Here is a 17,793-nt window from a genome sequence, read left to right on the forward strand (position 1 = left end):
GTTGGGTGGGGCAGGGCCTCAGGGAATCACTGGGGCAGTGTGAGCCAGGTTTCTGGGGTCCCAGATATGGTGGCTGTCTGCTGCCCTAGAGAAGGGCTCACCAGAGGAACATCAGCCACTGCCAGCATATCTGTCCAGGAGAAAGCCACCTCTCCTGCCCTTGTCCAGAGGCCAAACAGATCAGTTCTTCTCTGTATATCTCTGGTGCCCCTCAACCTGTCTTCCCTCTGGGCTTAGGGGGAGCAAGTCTGAGTAAGTTCATGCACAGGTCCTTTAAGAGGAAATGCCTGGGGTTCCAGCAGCCATAGCCTCCCTCAGCCTTAGTTCATGCTGGTTTATCCAGCCTGAAGTTATGGGGATTTCTCTTTCTGGCACTGGAACCCTGAGCTGGGAGCCTGGTGTTGGACAGGGACTCCTCACTCCTCACTCCTCACTTCTTAAGGAATACCTTCACAGCCAAGGTATCCTCCTGATTTTTATCCACCACATGTGGGTATGGGACCAGCCCATCCAAGCCTCCGCCCCTCCTACCAGTCTCGATGTATGCTCTTCTTTAATTTTGTAGTTGTAGGACTTTCATTCTGCTCGATTCCAGGTCATCCTGAATAATGGTTGTGTTGTAGTTTAGTTGTAATTTTGATGTGGTTGTGGGAGCAGATGATACCGCATTAACCTACGCCGCCATCTTGATGGGAAGTCACCACAACTTCTAGTGAGTCTTAAACTGTTTAAAAATTTAAAATTATATCAAAAAGTAGACATAAGTAGGAAAAGATGACTTTTTTAGGGTCCCGAATAGGACTGAGGTCAGCAGAGTGGACACCATCAAAGCTGAGGACACAAGCACCATCTTCAGTGGGCAGAAGCTACTCAGTTTCAGTCCATTGTTGCCAAGTGAGAATGTGGTCCAGTATGGCAACATCTTGCAAATTTGAAATAGATGCCAAAATCTGGAATCTCGATTATTTATGTGAAATCTCTAAGTGTTTCAAATGTGCGTAACTGAAAATACAAAACAATGTTTAGGCCAAAGGAAATACATTTATGAAAATTTCAATTCTGAGAGATTCCCCCCTGAGAATCAAGGAATCCCAGCTCTATACCAGAACTCCTATCCTAGGGTTCCAGTACTATAAAGACACGTCCCTACAACTTCTGGCTGTAAAACCCAGCAGGGATCAAGGCTGAGGAAGGAGAGAAATGGCAGTCCTACGCAGTTCCTCTTAAAGGGCCCATGCATGGACTTACTTGGACCCACTCCCTCTGAGCTCTAGCTCTAGAGCAGCAGTTTGACAGGCACCAGAAACTAATGGGGAGGAACTAAGCTGTCTGGCATAAGGGCGAGAGCTGGGGGGAGGAGGGGCATCTTTTTACCAGACAAAAGTGATGGCAGAGATCATTGTTCCTTTTCTAGGAAGCCCCCCCCCCCACTCCACAGAGTTAACAGGCAAATGCCATACCTGAGACTTCATCAACCTAAGTCACCTGCCTTGGTGATTCACTGAGGCGCTGCCCCACCCAATCTGTGGGCCCAACCAAGCTGTTTCAAGTGGTTTTTCCATAAAAACAGCCTGTCTTGGCTCATGTTTTTAACTTTCCTAAAATCTCTTAAACAGGTAGCATCGAGCCTCTGTGTATCCCTTATCTCTTGCTAAGTAATCCCCAGGCCTGGCATTTAGGGGCATCCCATCTTGGTTCATAGCTTGGCTTCTCCTGGGCACCTCCAAGCCCAACACATGTAGCAAGAATCGTCAGGTCACTCTGTAACTCCTGCTGGATGGCCCGAAACAGGGCATAGGTGGTGGCTGACTTTGTACCTCCCAGGAGGCCCCATGTCCAGTGCACCAAGTGGACAGCTTCGGAGCATGACAGATTATAACTCTACCACCTCTACAAGTGGCAAACTCAAGGGGAAGACTTGGTGAGCACCAACGCCCCACTGAAGCAAGTCCAGCTCTGTAGGGTAGACTCCTGCACAACTAATTCCTCTTCTATAGTCACAACCAGTCCTGACTGCTGATCAGCTTGGGGGGAAATTTGTCTCAGTGAGGCCAATAGCAGTCAGAGCTCAACAGGACAGTGTGCACAGCCCACACCGTGGTGCCTTTGGAGCACCCAGCTCAGGTGACTGAGGAGGCTGCACCAATGGGCCCTACAGGACACCTACTACACAAGGCCACTATACCAAGTCCAGGAGGCATAGCTGCTGTACCTAATACATAGAAACAAACATTGCAAAGCAGCCAAAATGGGGAAACAAAGAAACAATTCTCAAATGAAAAAATAGGAGAAATATCCAGAAAAAAAAACAAATGAAATGGTGACAAGCAAACTACCAGATATAGAGTCCTAAACAATGGTTATAAGGATGCTCAAAGAACTTAGTCATAACTTCAGGGAATTTAAGGAGAACTTCAATTGCATGAAAAAATTATATAGAAATCATAAATAAGAACAAGTGAGAAATCAAGGATACATTAACTGAAATTAAGAATAATATACAGGGAACCAACGGTAGAGTAAATGAAGCCCAGAAAAAGAAAAATCAGCGATTTGGAACATAAGGAAGCAAAAACACCCAAGCAGAACAGCAAAAAGAAAAAAGGAATAAAAAAATAGGAAGATAGCCCTGGCCGGTTTGGCTCAGCGGTTAGAGCGTCGGCCTGTGGTCCTGAGAGACCCGGGATTGGTTCCCGCTAAGGGCGCGTACCTCGGTTGCAGTTTGTCCCCAGCCCTGGTCAGTTGTGTGGGTGGCAGCCACTCAATGTGTTCCTTTCACATCGATGTTTCTCTCTCTCTCTCTGTTCCTCTCTCTCCCTCCCGCTCTACCTGAACAAAAAATGGAAAAATGTCCTCGGGTGAGGATAAAAAAAAAAAAAAAAATTAGGAAGATAGTGTAAAGAACCTTTGGGACAACTTCAAGCATGTCAACATTTGCATTATAGGGTTATGGAAGGAGAAGAAAGAGAGTAAGAAATTGGAAACCTATTTGAAAAATTCATGACATCCGTAATGCTTTCAACAATAAAGATAATTTTTTTAAAAAAATAAACACATAAAGACTGAAAACTTGCCTTACCCGGTGAAGGAAATAGACATAGAAGTCAAGGACTCACACAGGGTCCCAAACAAGACGAACCCCAAGAGGCCCACGCCAGGACACATCATAATTAAAATGCAAAAGGTTCAAGGCAAAGAGAGAACCTTAAAAGCAACAAGAGAAAAGTACATAGTTACCTACAAGGGAGCTCTCATAAGGTTGTCAGCTGATTGCTCAACAGAAACACTTCAGGCCAGAAGTGACTGGCATAAAATTTTCAGTGATAAAGAGCTAGAACTAAGATTACTCTATCCAACAAAAGTGTCATTTAGAATTGATGGACATATAAAGAGCTTCCCAGACAAGAAAAAGCTAAAGGAATTTATTACCACCAAACTAGTATTACATTAAATATTACAGGTTCCTTTTAAAAAAATAGATTAAAAAAATATGAACAATAAAATGGCAATAAATACATGCCTATCAGCAATTAAATCTAAAAAATAAAAATAAACAAGTAGAACAGGAACAGACTCATAGATCTAGCCCTGGCCCATTTCAGTCTGCTGTTAGAGCATTGGCCCACAGAACAAAGGGTTGTGGGTTTCATTCTAGTCAAGGGCACATACCTGGGTTTCAGGTTTGATCCCTGGTCATATGGGAATTAACCAATCAATGTGTCTCTCTCACATTGATGTCTCTCCCGGTCTCTCTATCCATTCCTCTTCCTCTTCCAATCTCTCTAAAAATCAATGGAAAAGTATACTCGGGTGAGAAGTAACAAAAAGAAAAAGAAAAAAATAGATACAGAGGACATTTTGAGGGTTGCCAGATTGGAGGAGGTTGGAGTGATGAGTGAAAAGGTGAAGGGGTTAAGAAATACAAATTGGTAGTTACAGAATAGTCATGGGGATATAAAGTACAACATATGAAATATAGTCAGTAATATTTTAATAAATGTGTATGGTGTCAGATGAGTATGAAACTTATCAGGTTGATCACTTAGTAAGCTGTATAATGTCTAATCACTGGTTGTACACATGAGACTAATAAAATATTGTATGTCAACTGTAATTGAAATATACAAAAAATTTTAAATGAAGAAAATATCTTGCTGTCGTTTCTGTCCTTACTTGTTCCTCCACATCCTACCTTGAACAGAGCTGTGCACATCTTCAGTAATGTAGTAGAGCTTATTAACTTGCACATGCAAGAGAGGAGTTGCTTCCAAATCCATTCGAATTAGGTTATAAAAAAGAAAAAGAAAAAATTTTCAGTTCTATCAACCCCTGATATTAACCCTTCTGTTCCTCTGAAAATTTGGGAGTGGAGAGGGACTTAATACTGGCACATTGTACATCCAATCATAAATTTAAATCAGTTACAGATTGAAACAAAAACTGATATATTTCAAAGGCTACAATAAGTTATATTTATTCTTAGTAGCATGACTAGTTGTAAAGTGTGGAGCTTGAGAATTCTTTCCCTTACATGGAAACTTGTTTAGGCTCAGCCTAAACTAAGGCTTTATGTATGTGTGTGTGCGTGCATATATGTATGTTTTAATTTCTACATCTGCAAAGCTGTCTCCACAAAGATGCCATTTAGATGAATGGCATTGCCGTTTCAGTATTTGAATTCTTATTTCTTTCAAACATTTTTATAATGGATTTTATTTTATTATTTTTTAAATTTTTTAAATAAATTAATATATTTTTGTTACAGATGTTTCTCTTTTTCCCCCATTATTTCTCCCCTCCCTTCCCTCCCTTCCCTGTCCCCACCTTTGTTGTTCATGTCCATTGTTCATGCATACATGAATATAAGTTCTGTGGTTTATCTTTCCCGCACCACCCCCTCTTCTGGGGATTGTCAGTCTATACCCCACTTAAACGTCTCTGGAACTATCCCATTCCTCAGACTGTTATGTTTATTATATGCCACAAATAAGTGAGATCATATGATACTTGTCTTTCTCGGTTTGGCTTGTTTCACTTAGGATAATAGTTTCCAGGTCGTTCCATGTCGTCTCAAAGGATAAGAGATCTTTCTTTCTTACAGCTGCATAGTACTACATTGTGTATATGTACCACCGCTTTTTTATCCATTCATCTACTGATGGACACTTGGGCTGTTACCAGATCTTGGCTATTATAAATAGTGCTGCTACAAACATGGGGGTACATATATTCTTTCTGATTGGTGTTTCAGGCTTCTTAGGGTATATTCCTAGAAGAGGGATCACTGAGTCAAATGGAAGTCCAATTTTTAATTTGATGTACTCCCATGTGTTCATTTTCTCCTTTGTTTCTGTTGCCTTAGCAGATGTATCAGTGAAAATTCTGTTGCGTAAATTGTCTGAAATTTTGTTGCCTACAGTTTCTTCTAGGATTTTTATGGATACATGAGTCACATTTATGTCTTTTAACCATTTTGAGTTTATTCTTGTGTAGGGTGTAAGTTGATAGTCTAGTTTCATTCTTTTGCATGTAACTGTCCAATTTTCCCAACACCATTTATTAAAGAGGCTGTACTTACTCCACTGTATGCTCTTGCCACCTTTGTCAAATATTAATTGAGCATATTGCCTTGGGTCCATTTCTGGATTCTCTGTTCTGTTCCACTACTCTATATGCCTGTTCTTGTTCCAGTACCAAGCTCGTTTGATTACAGTGGCTTTGTAGTATAACCTGAAATCTGGTAATGTGATCCCTCCAACTTTGGTCTTCTTTTTCAAGATTGCTGTGGCTATTGGAGGTCTTTCTTGGTTCCATATGAACTTTTGAAGTATTAGTTCTAGTTCTGTGAAGGATGTCATTAGTATTTTGATGGGGATTGTATTGAATCTATAGATTGCTTTGGGTAGTATGGACATTTTAATGATGTTAATTCTCCCAATTCATGAACCGGGTATGTGCTTCCACTTTTTTTATATCTGCCTCTATTTCTTTTTTCAATAATCTGTAGTTTTCTGTGAAAAGGTCCTTTATTACTTTGGTTATGTTTATTGCTAGGTATCTTAATTTTTTGCCGCAATCATAAATGGGATTATTTTCTTAGTTTCTCTTTCTGTGAGTTCATCATTGGTGTACAGGAATGCCATCAATTTCTTGACGTTAATTTTATATCCCGCTACTTTGCCAAATTCACTTATTAGGTCTAGTAGATTTTTGATGGAGTCTTTGGGGTTTTCTACGTATAGTATCATGTCATCTGCAAATAATGACAGTTTCACTTCCTCCTTTCCAATTTGGATCCCATGTATTTTTTCTTCCTGTCTGATCGCTGTGGCTAAGACCTCCAGTACTATATTAAATAAGAGTGGCAAAAGTGGTGGGCATCCTTGCTTTGTTCCTGTTAAGGGAAATGCTTTTATTTTTTGCCCTTTGAGTATGATGTTGGCTGTAGGTCTTTCATATATAGCCTTTACTATGTCGAGATATGATCCTTCTGTTCCCATATTGCTGAGCATTTTTGTCAAAAATGGATGCTGGATTTTGTCAAAGGCTTTTTTGGCATCTATTGTTATGATCATGTGGTTTTTATTCTTCATTGTATTTATGTGGTGTGTCACGTTTATTGATTTGTGAATATTATACCAGCCTTGCATCCCTGAGATGAATCACACTTGGTCATGGTGAATAATTTTTTTGGTGTATTGCTGGATCCGATTTGCTAGTATTTTGTTCAGGAATTTGGCATCTATGTTCATCAGGGATATTGGCCTGTAGTTTTCTTTCTTTGTAGTGCCTTTTTCTGGTTTTGGAATTAGAGTTATGCTGGCTTCATAAAACGAGTTTCGAAGTCTTCCTTCTTCTTGAATTTTTTGAAATAGTTTGAGGAGAATGGGTGTTAGTTCTTCTTTGAATGTTCCATAAAACTCCCCCGTGAAGCCATTCGGGCCGGGGCTTTTGTTTGCTGGGAAAGTCTTGATTACATCCTCAATTGCTTCTGTTGTTATTGGTCTGTTCAAGTTTTCTATCTCTTCCTGATCCAGTTTTTGAAGACTACGTGGTTCTAGAAATTTGTTTATTTTGCTTAGATTGTCAAATTTGTTGCCATCAATTGTTCATAGTAGTTGTTAAAAATGTTTTGTATTTTTGTGGTGTCAGTTGTTACTTCCTCTCTTTCATTTCTGATTCTGTGTATTTGGGTTCTCTCTCTTTGTTTCTTGGTGAATCTAGCTAAGGGTCCATCAATCTTGTTTGTCCTTTTCAAAAACCAGCTCTTTGTTTTATTGATCCTTTGAATTGTTTTTTGTTTTGTTTTTTTTTGGGGGGGGGACTCTATGTCCTTTATTTCTGCTCTGATCTTTACCATTTTCTTCTTTCTACTTGCTCTGGGGTTTTCTTTTTGTTTGTTGTCTAGTTCTTTAAGTTATGAGGTTAGATAGTCTATTAGAGATATTTCTTCTTTCTTGAGGTAGGCCTGTAGGGCTAAGATTTTCCCTCTCAGAACTGCTTTCCCTGCATCCCACAAATTTTGTGTTGTTGTGTCTTCATTTTCATTGGTTTCCATGAAGTTTTTGATTTCTTCCTTGATCTCCTCGGTAACCCATTCATTGTTTGATAACATACTATTTAGCTTCCATGTGTTCAAATGTCTTTGCATGTTTCTGTTTCAGTTGATTTCTAGTTTCATGCCATTGTGGTCTGAGAAGATGCTTAATATGATTTCAATCTTCTTGAACTTCTAGAGACTTAATTTGTGTCCTAACATGTGGTCTATCTTTGAGAATGTCTCATGTGCACTTGAGAAGAATGTGAATTCTGTGGTTTGGTGGTTTAATTTCGGTAGATATCAATTAAATCCATTTGGTCTAATGCTTTATTAAGAGTCTCTGTTGCCTTGCTAATTTTTTGTCTAGAGGATCTATCCGGTGATGTTAGCGTGATGTTGAAGTCCCGTGCTATGATTGGATTGCGATAGATTTCTTCTTTGAAGTCCTCCAGAAGATTTTTAATATACTTTGGTGGTCCTATGTTCGGTTCATATATGTTTATCAAGGTTATATTTTCTTGTTGGATAGATCTTTCAATATTATGTAGTGGCCGTCTTTGTCTCTGGTTATGGCCTTCAATTTGAAATCTATTTTATCAGATATGAGTATTGCTATCCCTGCCTTTTTTTTTTTTATTTTCATTTGCTTGGAAGATTTTTTTCCATCCCTTCACTTTCAACCTATGTGAGTCTTTTGCTGTGAGGTGGGTCTCTTGTTAACAACATATAGATGAGTCATCCTTTCTTATATAATCAGCTACTCTGTGTCTTTTTATGGGAGCATTCAATCCATTTACTTTTAAGGTGATTATTGATATGTACTTATTTATTGCCATTTTTGTTTAGTGTGGTTCTATTTTTCTTCCTATTTCTCCTGCTAATTACAGCAGCCCTTTTAACATTTCTTACAGTGCTTGTTTTGTGCTAATGTGTTCCCTTAGCCTTTTTTTGTCTGGGAAGCTCTTTATTTGACCTTCTATTTTGAACGATAGCCTTGCTGAGTAGAGTAGTTTTGGATTCAGATCCTTGTTTTTCATGACCTTGATTACTTCATGCCATTCCCTTCTGGCCTGTAATGTTTCTGTTGAGAAGTCAGCTCAGAGCCTTATGGGGTTTCCTTTATAGGTAGCCTGTTGCTTCTCTATTCTTGCTTTTAGGACTCTGTCTTTAATTTTTGAAACTTTGATTACTATGTGTCTTGGTGTGGGCCTGTTTGGGTTATTCTTATTTGGGGCTCTCTGTGCTTCTTGAACTTGAATGCCTTCTTCCTTCACCAATTAAGAAAGTTTTCTGTAACTATTTTTTCAAATAAATTATCTAACCCTTGCTCTATTTCTTCTTCTTCGGGGACTTTTATGATGCAAATATTACTACGTTTCCAGTTGTCCCACTGTTCTCTTAAGCTGTTTTCCTGTTTTTTGTTTTTGTTTTTGTTTCCTTTTGGTCTTCTGATTTGTTGATTTTTTCTATGCTGTCTTATAATTCACTGATCCGGTCCTCAGCTTCCTCTACTCTGCTGTTTAGACCTTTCAATGTGTTCTTTATTTCTGATATGTCATTTTTTATTTCTTCTGGGTGAATTTTAATTTCCAACTGGTTGATTTTCAACATTTCTATGTCTTTACTCATGGTGCTCATGTCCTTACACATGCTGTTGAGCATCCTCAACATTATGGATCTGAATTCTAGTTCTGTTAACTTGCTGAACTGCACATTATTCATCTCATCTTCTGTAGAGGTCTCTTGTTCTTTCATTAGGCTTTTATTTCTGTGTTTCACCATTTTGGCTATCACAGTGGGGTTTGGAGCCTGCTGAATGTTCCCTGTGAGTGTTGCTGTTTTGTTGTTTGTGGCTCCCTCTCCTGGGTTTTGATGAGCCAGGGAGGACACATGTTAAACACCACTGTCAAGTCTTACTTTCCTGGTTATAGTTGCTAGCCCAAGGATGGTACAGTTATCCTTTAGCTTTTTGCCTGGAGGCTATCAGTTGTGGTTACGTGAAGAGCTTTGTCTTCTCAGTTGAGTAAAAACTCCCTGAGGTGTCAGCATTATGGTATTTCCTGAGGGTGGGGCAGATTCTGCTTATTAATGGGCCTCATTTTTCATTTCAGTGGGCACCGAGTGGTATTCCATCTCTGAGGGAGGGGCCGCCACTTCTCCCCAGAGCCCTGGGAAGGAGTAAGATGACCAAAGTCCTGTGTGGCCACAATTCAGGAAAAGCTCTGAGTGCCCTCAAGATCCCGAGTGTCCCCACACAGTTCCAGTCCAGTCCACCCTCCCTCTGCCAGAGCCCAAGGTTAGTGGCTGTGGCTATTTCAGCCTCTGTTCCGTCACTGCACAGTGGAGCCCCTTGGGACTTTCACCCGAGGGCACCGCTCCCAGCTAAGGCTGCTGTTCACAGCCAAGGCTGCTGCTGTATGTGGGCTCCCAGCTAAGGCTGCCGCCACAGTCTCTGCTCCCAGCTAAGGCCGCTGCCCACCATGGGCTCCCAGCCCCCCCTCTCGCTTCTCTGCAAGCCTACAAGAATTAAGTCAGTGTTCCTGGTTATTTGGTCTTCCAAACAGCTTTTCTGTTGCTTTTTCCTGATGATTTGTCTTTATTGTTGTTGTAATTACAGTTTGGTCCTGGGAGATGGTTTGTGTAGCTTCCATTCACTCTCCTGCCATTTTTGTTACTCCTTTATAATGGTTTTTAAAAGATGAATGTGTTCTTTTTCTTCTTAGTGATGATTCACGAGAGTTCCAAACTGACACATCAAGAACGAGAAGAAACCACAACATTTATGACACAAAACTGGTAACAAAATTCTTTTTTTTAAAATTAATTATTATTATTATTATTTTTATCCTCACCCGAGGATATTTTCCCATTTTTGTACAGATAGAGTGGGAGGGAGAGAGAGGAAGGGAGAGAGAGAGAGAAACATCGATGTGAAGGGACACATCGAGTGGCTGCCACCCGCACGACCAACCAGGGCCGGGGACAAACTGTAACCGAAATACATGCCCTTAGCAGGAACCGAACCCGGGTCTCTCCGGACCGCAGGCCGACGCTCTAACCGCTGAGCCAAACTGGCCAGGGCTTAATTAATTAATTTATTTTTGTTACACATGATTCTCCTTTTTCCCCCACTGATTCCCCCCTCCCTCTCCCTCCACACCCTGTCCCCAGCTTTGTTGTCCATGTCCTATGTTCATGCACACATGCATATAAGTTCTGTAATTTATCTCTCCCCCATCACCCACTCTTCTTGGAATTGTCAGTCTCTATCTCACTTTCAGTCACTGGGACTACCCCATTCCTCAGACTGTTATGTTCATTATATTCCACAAATAAGTAAGATCATATGATACTTGTCTTTCTCTGTTTGGCTTCTTTCACTTAGGATAATAGTTTCCAGGTCGTTCCATGTCTTCTCAAAGAATAAGAGATCTTTCGTTCTTACACCTGCATAGTACTCTATTGTGTATATGTACCATAGCTTTTTATCCATTCGTCTATTGATGGACACGTAGGCTGTTTCCAGATCTTAGCTATTGTAAATAGTGCTGCTATGAACATGGGGGTACATATATACTTTCTGATTGGTGTTTCAGGCTTCTTAGGTTGTATTCCTAGAAGTGGGATCACTGGGTCAAATGGAAGTATAATTTTTAAAATTTTGAGGTAACACCATATTGTTTTCCATAGTGGCTGCATCAGTCTATATTCCCACCAACAGTGTACTAAAGTCCCCTTTTCTCCACACCCTCACTAACACTTGTTCTTTGATGATTTGTTGATGGTGGCCATTCTGACAGGCGTGAGGTGATACCTCATTGTTGTTTCAATTTGCATCTCTCTGATGATTAGTGATGTTGATGATTTCTTCATACGTCTCTTAGCCCTTTGAATGTCCTGTTTTGAGAGGTGTCTGCCCATTTTTTGATTGGGTTCTTGTCTTCCTTTTGTTGAGTTGTATGAGTACTCAATATATATTGGAAATTAACCCCTTATCTCATATATCATTGGCAATTATGCTCTCCTATACAGGGGGTTGCCTTTCCATTTTGATAATTGTATCTTTTGCTGTGCAGAAGCTTTTCAGTTTGAGGTAGTCTCATGTGTTCATTTTGTCCTTTTAATCTGTTACCTTAGGTGATATATCTGTGAAAATTCTGCCATGTATGATACTGAATTTTTTTTCCTACATTTTGTCTAGGACTTTTATGGATTAACGAGTAACATTTAAGTCTTTTATTCATTCTGAGCTCATTCTTGTGCATGGTGTAAGTTGATGGTCTAGTTTCATTTTTTTGCATGTAGCTGTCCAATTTTCCCAACACAAATTATTAAACAGGCTGTACTTACTCCACTGTATGCTCTTGCCACTTTTGTCAAATATTAATTGAGCATATTGCCTTGGGTCCATTTCCGGGTTCTCTGTTCTGTCCCACTGGTCTATATGCCCTTTCTTGTGCCAGTACCAGGCTGTTTTTATTACAGTGGCTTTGTAGTATAACCTGAAATATGGTAATGTGATCCCTCCAACTTTGTTCTTCTTTTTCAAGATTGCTGTGGGTATTCGGGGTCTTTTTTGGTTCTATACAACCTTCTGAAGTATAATTCTAGTTCTGTGAATTATGTCATTGGTATTTTGATGAGGATTGCATTGAATCTATAGATTGCTTTGGGTAACATGGCCATTATAATGATGTTAATTCTTGCAATCCATGAACAAGGTACGTGCTTCCACTTTTTTATATCTTCTTCTATTTCTTTTTTCAATGACCTTTATTTTTCTGCGAATAGGTAGATTCTTTATTTCTTTGTTTAAATTTATTCTTAAGTATCTTATTTTTTTTTGCCAAGATGGTAAATGGGATTGTTGTTTTTAGTTTTTCTTTCTGTGAGTTCATCATTGGTGTATAAGAATGCCATCAATTTCTTGACGTTAATTTTGTATCCTGCTACTTTACTAAATTCATTTATTAAGTCTAGTAAATTTTTCATGGAGTTTTTGGGGATTTCTACTTATAGTATCATGTCATCTGTGAATAATGATCGTTTCACTTCCTTTTTTCCAATTTGGATCCCTTTTATTTATTTATTTTTTCCTGTTTGATTGCTGTAGCCAAGACTTCCTGTACTATGTTTAATAAGAGTGGCGAAAGTGGGCAACTTTGTCTTGTTCTTGTTCTTAAGGGAAATGCTTTTAATTTTTGCCCATTGAATATGATGTTGGCTGTAGGTCTTTCATATATGGCCTTTATTATGTCGAGATATGATCCCTCTATTCCCCCATTGCTGAGCGTTTTTATCAGAAATGGTGCTTTATTTTGTTGAATGCTTTTTCAGCATGTGTTTATATGATTATATGATTTTTATATTTCATTTTTTTATGTGGTGTATCACATTTATTGATTTGCAAATATTGTATCAGCCTTACATCCCTGGGATGAATCTCACTTGGTAATATTGAGTAATTTTTTTTGATTGATTGCTAAATTCGATTTGCTAGTATTCTGTTCATGATTTTGGCATCTATGTTCATCAGGGATTTTGATCTATAATTTTCTTTCTTTGTAATGTCTTATTCTGGTTTTGGAATTAGAATTATGCTGGCCTCATAAAACGAGTGTGGAAGTCTTCCTTCTTCTTGAATTTTTGAAATAGTTTGAGGAGAATGGATGTTAGTTCTTCTTTGAATGTTCGGTAAAATGCCCTCGTGAGGTTGTCCGAGCCTGGACTTTTGTTTGCTGGCAGAGTCTTGATTACATCTTCAATTGTTTTGTTGTTATTGGTTTGTTCAAGTTTTCTATCTCTTCTTGATCAAGTTTTGGGAGACTGTGTTTTCCATTTTGCTTAGATTTTCAACTTTGTTGCCGTATAATTTTTCATATTTGTTAACAATCCTTTGTATTTTTGTTGTGTCAGTTATTATTTCTCATCTTTCATTTCTGATTTTATGTATTTGGATTGTCTCTCTTTGTTTCTTGGTGATCCTAGCTAAGGGTCCATCAATTGTGTTTATCTTTTCAAAGAACCAACTCTTTGTTTCATTGATCCTTTGAATAGTTTTTTTGGTCTCCATGTCATTTATTTTTTCTCTGATCATTAATATTTTTTTTCTACTGGGTCTGTTGTTTTATTTTTGTTTGCTTTCTAGTTCTTTAAGTTGAACGGTTAGATAGTCTATTTGAAATTTTTCTTGCTTTTTGAGATAGTCTTGTAATGCTATGTACTTCCCTCTCAGAACTGCTTTCGCTGCATCCCATAGAGTTTGTGTTGTTTTGTGTTTATTTTCATTGGTTTGCAGGAAATTTTGAATATCTTCCTCAGTCTTCTTGGTAACCCATTCATTGTTTAATAACATGCTATGCAGCCTCCATGTGTTCAAATATCTTTGCATGTTCTTGTTGCAATTGATTTCTATTTCATGCCATTATAATCTGAGAAGATGCTTGATATGATTGATATGATTTCAATCTTCTTGAACTTTTAGACTTAATTTGTGCTCTAACATGTGGTCTATATTTGAAAATGACCCATGTGCACTTGAGAAGAATGTGTATTCTGTAGTTTTGGGGTGTAATTCTCTGTAGATATTTATTAAATCCATTTGGTCTAGTGATTTATTTATAGTCTTTGTTTCCTTGTTAATTTTTCTTCTGGAGGATTCATCCAGTGATGTCAGTGGGCTGTTGATGTCCCCTGCTATGATTGTATCACTGTTGATTTCTCCTTTGAAGTCCTCCAGAAGATTTTTAATATATTTTGGTGCTTCTATATTGGGTGTATATATGTTTACCAAGGTTATTTCTTCCTGTTGGATAAATCCTTTCAATATTATGTAGTGGCCTTCTTTGTCTCTAGTTACCGCCTTTATTTTGAAATCTACTTTATCAGATATGAGTATTGCTACCTCAGATATTTTTTTCTTTCCGTTTGTTTGAAAGATGTTTTTCAATCCCTTCACTTTCAACCTATGTGAGTCTTTTGTTGTTAGGTGGGTCTCTTGTAAACAACATATATGTGAGTCATGCTTTTTCATCCAGTCAGGTACTCTGTCTTTTTTTTTTTTTTTTTTTTTTTTTTGGAGTATTCAAACTATTCACATTTAAGGTGCTTATTGATATGTCCTTATATATTAGCATTTTCATTTAATGTGGTTATATTTTTCTTTCTATTTATTCTATTAATTACAGCAGTCCTTTTAACATTTCTTACAGTGCTTGTTTGGTGCTAATATATTCCCGTAAGCTTTTTTCTTTTCATCTAGGAAGCTTTTTATTTGACCTTCTATTTTCAATGATGGCCCTGCTGGATAGAGTAGTCTTGGATTCAGGTTCTTGTTTTTCATGACCTTGATTACTTCATGCCATTCCTTTCTGGCTTGTCGTGTTTCTTTTGAGAAGTCAGCTCATGTTTTGTGGGGTTGGCTTTGTAGGTTACCTGTTTCTTCTCTCTTTGTCTTTAATTTTTGGCTTTTTAATTACTATGTGTCTTGGTGTCGGCCTGGTTGGGTTCTTCTTACTTGGGACTCTCTGTGCTTCTTGAACTTGAATGCCTTCTTCTTTCACCAAATTTGGGACATTTTTTGTCATTTTTTTTTTTCAAATATATTGTGTAACACTTGCTCATTTTCTTCTTCTCTTGGGACTCGTATGATGTGAATATATTTAGTTTCCAGTTGTCCTACAGTTCTCTTAAGTTGTCTTCATGGTTTTATTGATTGATTGATTGATTGATTGATTGATTGATTGATTTTGGTTTTCTGATTGGTTGATTTTTTTCTACCCTGTCTTCTAATTCACTGATCTGGTCCTCAGCTTCCTCTACTTTGCTGTCCAGTCCTTCCAATGTGTTCTTTATTTCTGCCATGTCATTCTTCATTTCTTCTTGATGGTTTTTAATTTTTAGTTGGTTGATTTTCAGTGTTCCTATGTCTTTATTCATGATGCTCATGTCCTTACTTATGCTGTTGAGCTTCCTCAAGATCATGTTTCTGAATTCTAGCTCTGTTAACTTGTTTAACTGCATTTCTTTTATGTCATTTTCGGTAGATGTCTCTTGTTCTTTCATTTGGGATTTGTGTTTTGTTTCACCATTTTGGCTATCTCAGTGGGCTTTGGAGCCTGCTAAATTTTCCCTGTGGGTGTTGGTGTTCTGCTGTTTGTGGCTTCCTCTACTGGGTTTGTATGAGTGTGAGAGTACCTGTGTTAAACACCACTGTGAAGTCTTACTTATCTGAATAGAGTTGCAAGCTCAGAAAGGGTTCAGTTATTCTTTAGCTTTTTGCCTGGAGGCTACGAAGAGCCTTGGGTTCCCAGTTGAATAAAAAATTCCCTCGGGTGTTCAGCATAAGAGGATTTCTGGAGCAGATGCTGGTTGTTAATGAGCCTCAATTTTCATTTCAATAGCTTAAATGGTGGGTTTGAATCTTCAAGGGAGGGTCCCCTGTCTCTCCCCTGAGCCCTGGAAAGAAGTAAGATGACCACTGTCTTGCATGGCCACAACTCAGCAAAATCTCTGAGCACCCTCAAAATCCTGAGTGTTCCCACACAGTTCCAGTCCAGTCCTCCCTCCCTCTGCTGGAGCCCAAGGTGAGTGGCTGTGGCTATTTAAGCACTCTGTCCTGGCTCTCTGCACTGTGGAGCAGGTTGGGAGTTTAACCCTGAGGGTGCTGCTCACAGATAAGACTGCTGCTGTCCGTGGGCTCCCAGCCCCCCTCTCATGCCTCTGCAATCCTACCAGGATTTATTCAGTGTCCCTGGTTATATGGCCCTCAGAAACTGCTTTTCTGTTGCTTTTTCTCAATGATTTGTCTTTATTTTAGTTGTAATTTCAGTTTGGTCCTAGGAGATGGTTTGTGCAGCTTCTATTCACTCTGCCGCCATTTTGGAATCATTGTGTTCCTGGTCACGTCAATTTACTTTGCTGAGTATTGGAGTCACATTTGGGTCACCACTTGCCATCTTTCTCAGCCTCCCAGGGGTCAGCACAATGCAATAAACTACAAGCACACATTGGTTGGATTGAGGGAGAGCATTGCAAGAGAGCAAATTCTCCCAATCTCTGGATGCAGTCCAGTTTATTTGCCTCATCAATGTTTCTAACTCTGTCTCCCTCTCTCTTCCTCTCTTTCTAAAAAAAAAAAAAAATCAATAAAGAAAACAAAATAATAATACATTATGGCTCTGCATCTGGCAATGTTTGCAGTTCTCAGCTCCTGGGAAAGCTTCTATCAAACTGACCACTGTTCAAAAAATTCTGTGCAAACTCGGCTTGGAAAATGATCACTCTACACCCCCTAAATGCTTATAAGCCATTCAAAGTGTATACCAACTTTTATACTGAGCAGGATATTTTGAACATTGAAGGAGCCATAAAGACTGAAGGTGTGAATGAGATCACCATCGTTAACACATGACCAGCTGCAGCCATGAACAGAGACAAGATATTATTGCCTTTGCCTACCAGAAAAGGACAAAAAATGGAACTTGCATTAGCAATGTAGTCAGCCTTGTCTGGCCACCTGAAGATGATGATCTGGGGGCCTACTGAAAATACCTGCTCGGTATAAGGCTTCTAAGCTGAAAGCCTCCTCCATGAAGGACTGGGGACTGATGAAGACTCCCTCATTGAGATCATCTTCTCAAGGACCAACCAGGAGCTATAGGAAATTAATAGTCTACAAGAAAATGTACAGTACAAGAATGATCTGAAGAAGAATATTGGTTTTGTCACATCTGGTTACTTCCATAAGCTGATTGTTGCCCTTGCAAAGGGTAGAAGAGCAGAGAGGGTGGCTCTGTCACTGATTATGAGCTGATTGACCCAGGATGCCTGGAATCTCTATGATACTGAAGCAAAGAGGAAAGTAACTGATGTTTCAAGTGGATAAGCATCATGACCAAGCAGAAGGCATGTCTCTTCCAGAAAATATTTGAAAGTTGCAAGGGCTATAGCCCTTAAATCAAAGAAAACTTGGCCCAGTGTATTCAGAACAAATCAATGTGTTTTGCTGACTCCATTCAGGAAGACAGTATATACAGGCAATTACTAGAGAGCCCTGCTGTACCTGTGTGATGAGGCTGACTGAAACCTGATACAGCATGAGCATCCAAAAGTGGAGTTCCTATGCTCTTAGCTAACAGTTCTAAAAAATTAGCTTGCCACTAATGGCGCCCATGTGCCCATTTCTGTGAAGATGATATTACCATCACCCACACACCCACCCCCAAACTTATTTTAGTTACATAAGCATTACC

At 39.1% G+C, this 17,793-nt stretch overlaps 1 pseudogene; it reads left to right on the forward strand.

Annotated features, from left to right (window-relative positions):
- The first annotated feature begins 1,832 nt into the window (after positions 1-1,832).
- On the forward strand, positions 1,833-17,497 carry LOC118635341 (annotated as a pseudogene).
- The last annotated feature ends 296 nt before the right edge of the window (positions 17,498-17,793 follow it).

This window comes from Molossus molossus, unplaced genomic scaffold (assembly GCF_014108415.1).
Source record: "Molossus molossus isolate mMolMol1 unplaced genomic scaffold, mMolMol1.p scaffold_m16_p_2, whole genome shotgun sequence".
NCBI lineage: Eukaryota > Metazoa > Chordata > Mammalia > Chiroptera > Molossidae > Molossus > Molossus molossus.